At 49.2% G+C, this 6,933-nt stretch overlaps 1 long non-coding RNA gene across 1 annotated transcript; it reads left to right on the forward strand.

Moving 5' to 3' along the window:
* Nucleotides 1–596: 596 nt before the first annotated feature.
* On the forward strand, nt 597–5,053 carry LOC148054667 (uncharacterized). Its single transcript, XR_015706998.1, has 3 exons — nt 597–897; nt 3,242–3,377; nt 4,983–5,053. It is a non-coding gene; the product is annotated as an uncharacterized LOC148054667 (long non-coding RNA).
* The last annotated feature ends 1,880 nt before the right edge of the window (nt 5,054–6,933 follow it).

The following is a 6,933-nucleotide window of genomic DNA, read 5'->3' on the forward strand; positions in this document are numbered from 1 at the left end:
CTGCCTCCCATTAAGGCTCCTGATGGAGGTAACCTGACAAAAGGGAGCCCTGTTTAAAAGGCTGGCCAGCAAAAGTCTTTGAGAGCATGTGGTTAGGCAGGGGTGAGTCTGAACTGGACCTGATTTAAGCCGGCTGCTGATCCCACATGCTGTGAACTGGCAAAGTTACTTCTCCCAAGGGGCCAGTGAGGTATGTTCAGTGTGCAGTCAATGTTTCCTTTACAGCCCATGTTTCCCTCTCCTCCAGCAGCTGAAATGTCAGGCAGAGTCAATTTTTTGCTGTGGAGAGCAAAGCAAGAGCTGTCTCCTAGGGCAGCGGCGGTCCCTTTGAAGCAGCCCCACTATGGTCGGAGGGTGGTCAGCCTGAAGGGCCGGGCAACTGCTTTTCTGCTGCATGGCCCACTGGTGAGACATGCGCTGGGGCCCAGTTACCCACCGCAGTCAGAAGGAACACCAAAAAAGCCCCAAGGGCACTGGTGGCTCTTAATGGCTCTGACTGGCTTCACCTGGGCCCCCCACCCACCCCATGTGCTTGGGAGCCTATTTCAGGCCAGCCCAGGTCCCCAGCCTGTTTCCCCGCTGCGTTGTTGGTGGGCCTGTCTCCAGCCCTGTCTCTCGGCCGGACTCCTTGGTGCCACGTTACAGCTCTGGGCTGGCCCCGTCTGCTCCTGGCTGGGCCTCCTGGTACGGGCTTGCCCCTTGCAGTGTTGCCAACGGACCCTCTTAGCAGCCCTGCGCCCCACGTTCGGCCCTTTGGGGCCGCACCCCTCAGTGAGGGAACAGCCTTCACGGGGCCGCCCTTGATGCGCAGCTCGTCCCTGCTGCCGTGGCAGCCCTGCGTGGCTCCCTGGCAGGGTGCTGTTTCTGGCCAGCCTGTGTCCCGCTGACGTCTGCATGGTACGTTTCCCTGCTGGCTTGTTGGGGCTTCTCTGCTGATGTTTCCCTGGGTTTTTTTTTCAGCTCTGAAGCCTCTGCACTAGTTATGCCTGCTGAAACGTGAACCTTCTGCCAGTGGGGAAGGGATAAAAATAATGTCGTTGTCCTCCCCCTGTGCACGGACCTGAGCGCTATTTAGGAATCGGTCCGGTTCCAAAGCGGCACTTTCATTTTTGGGCTCTGCAGTCCTTGGTGCAAGCAAGTGATGAGACAGGCTGTAGTGTTTCGGATGGGAGCTAGTGCTTTTGTTGCTCTGTCTTACCTTGCAGTAGCAATTTCTTGGGAAATGTCCTGGCACACCAGAACCGCTGGGTTCATTAATCAGGCTGGAAGCAAGGTAGCAGAGCACGGAGAAAAACAGATGTGCTCGTGAGTGCGGTGTTTTTGCGGCAGACCCGTTTTTGCCTGCTGGAAGATAGAGAGGTTACAAATCAATGTAAGCTGTCGTGTGCTTGGTGCTGTAGACACCTCCCCGCTATTAGCTAGCAGGCGTTGCCAGCTCATTTCTCATGGACGGTTACTGAAGGCTCATTCTTCATTTGGGCTAGGTTAGAAATTGGCATCTTGAAGCTAGGAAATGGCAGCCTCGGCTCTCTGACCCACTCAGCTCTCCTTGGTAGCCCAAGGAGCGATCCTCCTTCTGACACTTCCCATCACCTTCTGACATCTGGTTATTTCCGTTGGTTTTCCATATATATTCAGTGGTATTAGGAAAAATAAATATGCCGCCAGGAGACTTCCACGCTCCCAAACAGAAAAAGAATGACCATAAATATTTGGGGTGATACTTCCATCGTAATAAAGAAAAGAATTGCAGAAAGCGGTTCTTTCTGCATCAGCACAGACTGAGTGCAAAGTATATCATTTGTCTTGGCCTGTTTTAAAGCTATCGAGGGGAATGGATGACCAGGCTTACAGAGCTTCGCTGTGTGTGTTTTGGTGCAGGGAGAGCTGTGTCACTGCAAAGCCTTCCCGAGCACCTCAGATGCATTTCAGGATCCTGCGCTGCCAGTCACAGGCTTTACTCCAGTTGCTCTTAGGAGTGATTTATGCGTACCGAGTGCTACGCATCCCGGGGCACTTGAAAGAATTGCCATGACTCACTCGCATCACTCCATCAGTCATCATGCTGTGCAGGGCTTGACTTAAAGTGCATTTCCAATGCATCAAGACACCCAGAAGTTCAACACAAACAACCCTGCTAGAGGAAACCAAGGAAAATGCCGTGGACTGGGTCCTCTGCTGGGCTGAGACAAAGAGCATGACAGACGTTGGCTGTGCTGCCCAGCGATGCGTTGGAGGATTAGATGCCTTTGATTACGCGTACCTATGCAGGATGGATACCGTTAGGCAACGTTACCCGGCAGATGAATAAACGAGTGCTTTTTCTGAAGAAGAGTGGGTGAAAGGTGGTCACCCAGATTAAAGGCCAAGCCTGGGAGAAAGATGAGATTTTCCCATTTGTGAGAATGTGGACACTGTAAGACTGGTTTCACGCATGTAGAGTCGCGCTGTGATGGCTGGGATGACGCATGAGTTACTTGAGTACAGCGAGAGGTGAACTCTGCCTGCGTTTGCCGTGCACACGAGTGGTCGGTTTCTCTGGGGAGCAGAGTAGTTGAGGGGGATGCTCAGCCTCCTCTGAGTTTGTGCTTCCGTGTTTTTTTGCTTTCTAATAAGATGCAAAACCTGCTTGGAGCTTTTCTCGGGTCTGGGACATTAGTAATGGCTGTGTCCCGTGTAGATGCCTACTGTCTAATGAAGGAAGGGCTTCTACTACAGCTTCAGGGGGACAACAGGGACGAAGGATTAAGAAGGTCTTTCCCCTCTGCTAACCTATGATATGGTCACCAAAGACTTGATTCTTGGACTTAAAAGGCTTCTTTTTTTTTCCAGTAAAGAAATGTGGAAATTAAATGCGTTTGTTCTACAACAGGCTTGAGGGAAATAGGAAAGGCTCTGTGCCTAGTGACTGAGCCTGTACCATGTCACCTACTCCACTCTTTAAAATCTCGTTGAGATAATAGCTCCAGTGTCACGACAGTGATAATTCCTCTGCTGACAGGCCGTACGCTGGAGCAGTAGCGCAGTTTTAACTACTGGAATTCGGCATTCCTGCTGAGATCCACTGGTCGTACCCTGGGCTAGGTCCCTACATCTCCCTGCCATTTGGCCGACGTGCTGTCCTCCTTCTGCCAATGCTGTGACTGTAGGAATGGAGCACTTTTACTCTTGAAATAGCTGGGACCTGTTGCAAAGCCCATTAAAACTGATGCAGGGGTTTGTTTTTTTTGGATTTCACTAGGTTTGGCTCAAGCCCTCGGCAACATTGCTCTTGCTCGACGTGAAACTTGGAAGCAACCTTGGGTAAACAAGCCAGGCTAATATTCTAGAGGATGATCATAACTGCTTGAAGAACAAGATAAGGTGTGAGATGGCAAGTGAGTAAAAAAGTAACAATCATTATTTTAAAAAGCTTTACCCCAAATTATCCAAGCTACCTCAGGCTTGGTTTGACTTTGGTGAAATAGATACCTAATTTTATATGTGTATGTGGGCTTCACGCTAAAATTCATGAACGAGCGCCAAATTTCAGCTCTGAGAGGGAGGCTTTCAGCTTGCAGCAAAACCCAGCTCAGCTTGATTCATAGGCAAGGTAGCTGCCAAGAGCAGAAGTTGCCCTATGGCCTCATTTGCTAATTCCAAACTCGTGGAGAGCCGAGCCTGATGCTAAGGCAGAGATGGAAGTGGCTGTAGGGCAGCGCTGCTTGGCCAGGAGACGGATGGATGGTCCTTCCCAGCAGCAGATCTTGCCCTCGCTCCTTCCAGTCCCTCTGACTTTCCATCGTGCTGTTCCTTTACCCCTTGCTGTGTTCCTTGCTGCTGTGTAAATGTGGTCTGGCCCCATCCTTGAGGTGATGGAGCCTGATGTTGCCTACGCTTCTGAGAGGTCTGGAGCTGCTGCAGATGGAAATGGTCGGTCTCCAGCCTCAGCCATGGTGGCTTTAGCGGTTCTGCTCTGGTGTGCTCTTCTCAGGGGACACTGACAAGTGGGCTTCTAAATGAGTTTGAAACTTGTGCTAAATGCACTTAAAATAAAGCAAAGTCATTAGCAGCTGTATGCTACTTCCTGCCAGCAGCTGGTCCTTGTCTCCTTCAGAGATGGGATCCCAAAGCAGCCATGTGACTTTGCAGAGCCATTCCTGTGTTGGTGTTGATCTGCAGAATATTGTGAGCACGCTAGACTGGAACTAAAATGCCAGAAGTTTGGTAAAGGGGGACCACCCTGAACTCCAACAACAACAACTTTGAATAAAATCTTGGCTTTTTAAAAGCTCCTTGGCTGCTGCCTAGTGTTGTGCGACTCCTTCAGTAAAGAAAGCGCTCCCACTGTCTTTCAGTCGTCAAGCGTATGTTGTATTTTTATGAAGAGGTCTTTAGAAATCTTCAGTCTGCCGACTGGGAGAGATTCAGGGTCATGAAAGAGCATTAAGCATAAAACCTAGGGAAATGGATTCAGTAGCGTGCCAGCGAGCGATGTAATTTTGCTGATATTAAATTAAGGCTTGATTAATAGGCCCAGCCTTTTCCTGAATCATTGTGCTCTTATTTGGGGTTTTTGTGGGGGGGAGAATAATTCTCCTGTGTTTGTGGACGTGCAATTGTGCTTGTTGCATTTGCTGCCCGTTTTCCAAGTTGGACTGGTCTTCACCATGACTTTTGCAAATTAAGCTGCTGCGGCATTTTACAATCTGCAGACCAGATTCAGCCTTCGTGAAATGAACTGCTACTTTGCAGAAGGCAGCAAAGTTGTGCTGAGTCTGACCTCGCTTCTCTGTCTGTAGATCCAATTGTTTTTGAGGCTGCTGTGCTACTGAGACAGAGGGACACATGAGAAACCCTCCTTCTCCTCCGTATGTGGGAGGGTGTTGCCACCGTGATGTCTTAGTAGGCAGAGCTCTCGGTATTTAACCTCTGAAGGGTAAAATGTTCTGAAATGTAATAAGGAAAAATCAGGATCACGGTTCCTCCCTTTGTTTTTGCAGGCGCTTGCAAGAAATTGAACACAGGGAAGCAGTTTTAGAAGAGGTAAAGAAAGAGAGAGATGATAACGAAGTATGAAATACTGGCACCAATGTGGTCTAACTGGCTGTAGCTTTAGGCAAAAGTGTCTTTATTAAAAATTATTTCTTCCCTCCTTCTGGACTGTTGTTCAGACACTGCTGACTTTGGTATGCAGCCTGCGTACGAGAGAGCACTTGCTCGTGAGAACCATTCCAATTAATGGGACCAAGCTGTTCCATGCAAGAAAGGGCTGGAGAATCGCTCTCTCTGTACGTTAAATTAGAATGGACATGAAATAGCTAAGCAAACTCTCCAAAGGGCTGAAACTGTAGCAAAACTCTGCTCTTCAGGAGCCTGGTCCAAAGCCCATGGAAGACAACTGTAGCGTCTTCACTGACTTCCATGACCTTTGGATCGCACTCCGAGTTCTGTGCTGAAGCTGGTATATTTTTTCTTTTATTTACTTGTGGTTTTGTACTACTGTTTCTATCCAAAAGCAACTGTTAGGTTTCTGAAAAAGACAACTTGGGCAATTAAAATGAGTGAAACTTGGCTGTGAATAAATCGCCAATAGAAACGTGCTAATGACACCCGGGGACCGTGTCTTAATAGGGACTAATTAATGGGCCTAATTTGACACCACAAAGGGAACATCACAGCTCTTTGTGGTCTGACACAAGTTAAATGTTAATGAGTCCCCAGAGGTGTTTGAATTAGGGTTCCAATTAATGTAACCAGATGTATGGTTTAGCCGTATGCATATACCTAAGCAATACTCAAGGCTTGTGAATCTTGCTACCTTCACTTGTCTGTTGTGACAAGATATTGGTGCTCTGAAATGTCACCCCTAGTATTTTACTATTTGAGACCCGTACAGTGCCGGAGGAAGAGTCCCATCGTACTTCTGAAAATATCTTGTCTGTTATGAACTCCCTGCACGATGACGGAGACGTCCCCAGACTTTGCCTGCTACGTCCCAGGAGCAGAACTGTTTCCACTGGTCTTATGTGAACGATCACCAGAGCTACAGAGTGCAATGCCGAGTCCTCTGGGCCACGTCCGCACAAGTTAATCCCCGATCAGGTGTGCTGAGCAGCATGGCACAGAGATTTCTGTTGCACGAATCCAGCGTTGTAGGCCCAGGTTAGCACGCCTGGACAGCGCTGTGTTGCAGGGTACAGATTTACCCAGTCTGTGCAAGCGAAGGCATCTGCCTCCATCTTGTGGGTCCCTGCAGGTGGTAGATATGTCCTCAAGTCAAAGAATGCAACTCTGTGTGTTAAACTCTGTTCAGGTACAGACCTCACTCCAAAGTGCTTACAGTCAGTTGTGGCCGTTAGCTTGATTCGAGATGTAGCTGAACATTGCTGCTGTCTCAAATCAGGTCTTTGCATGATGCTCTCACTCAGAACTAGTCCAGAAGGAACTGGGGATACTTTGCAAGAAATTCCTATGTCAATTGGTACCTCTTCCATCCTGTTGGTGTGGGACCAGTTCCAAACAGGCTGCTGCTGGCTTCCTGAAGGTCGTTCCATTCAAGGACTGTGTCAATAAAACCAGCTCTGTGCAGCTCTGAGGCCAAAGCTAGGTTTCAGGCATGCCCAAGTTGAGGCTGGATCAGCAGTGTAACGAGAACATTGCGTTATACAGCATTTCTACAACAGCCTTGACTTGCTTGTCCCTACTCCCTAGAAGGCGGTCACTGCTCTTCTTCTCCCCGCCTTCTTGGCAACAGAGGGATCACTTCATACGTGTGTCTCTGGCCTCACGCGCACACCTGATGTGCTCAGCAGTGGTTACACCACCCGTGTTCCCCAAACCGGTACGGCAGAGCGACTCCCAGAGGCTGGCCCAGAAATTGCTTGACTTGAGGGAATCCAGCTGTGCAGTGAAAACGAAGCACCCAAAGGCTGGTGCAAGGCACGGGTCTGT

This window comes from Nipponia nippon, unplaced genomic scaffold, assembly GCF_047370975.1.
Source record: "Nipponia nippon isolate SJK-2023a ecotype South Korea unplaced genomic scaffold, ASM4737097v1 scaffold_3, whole genome shotgun sequence".
Classification (NCBI taxonomy): Eukaryota; Metazoa; Chordata; class Aves; order Pelecaniformes; family Threskiornithidae; genus Nipponia; species Nipponia nippon.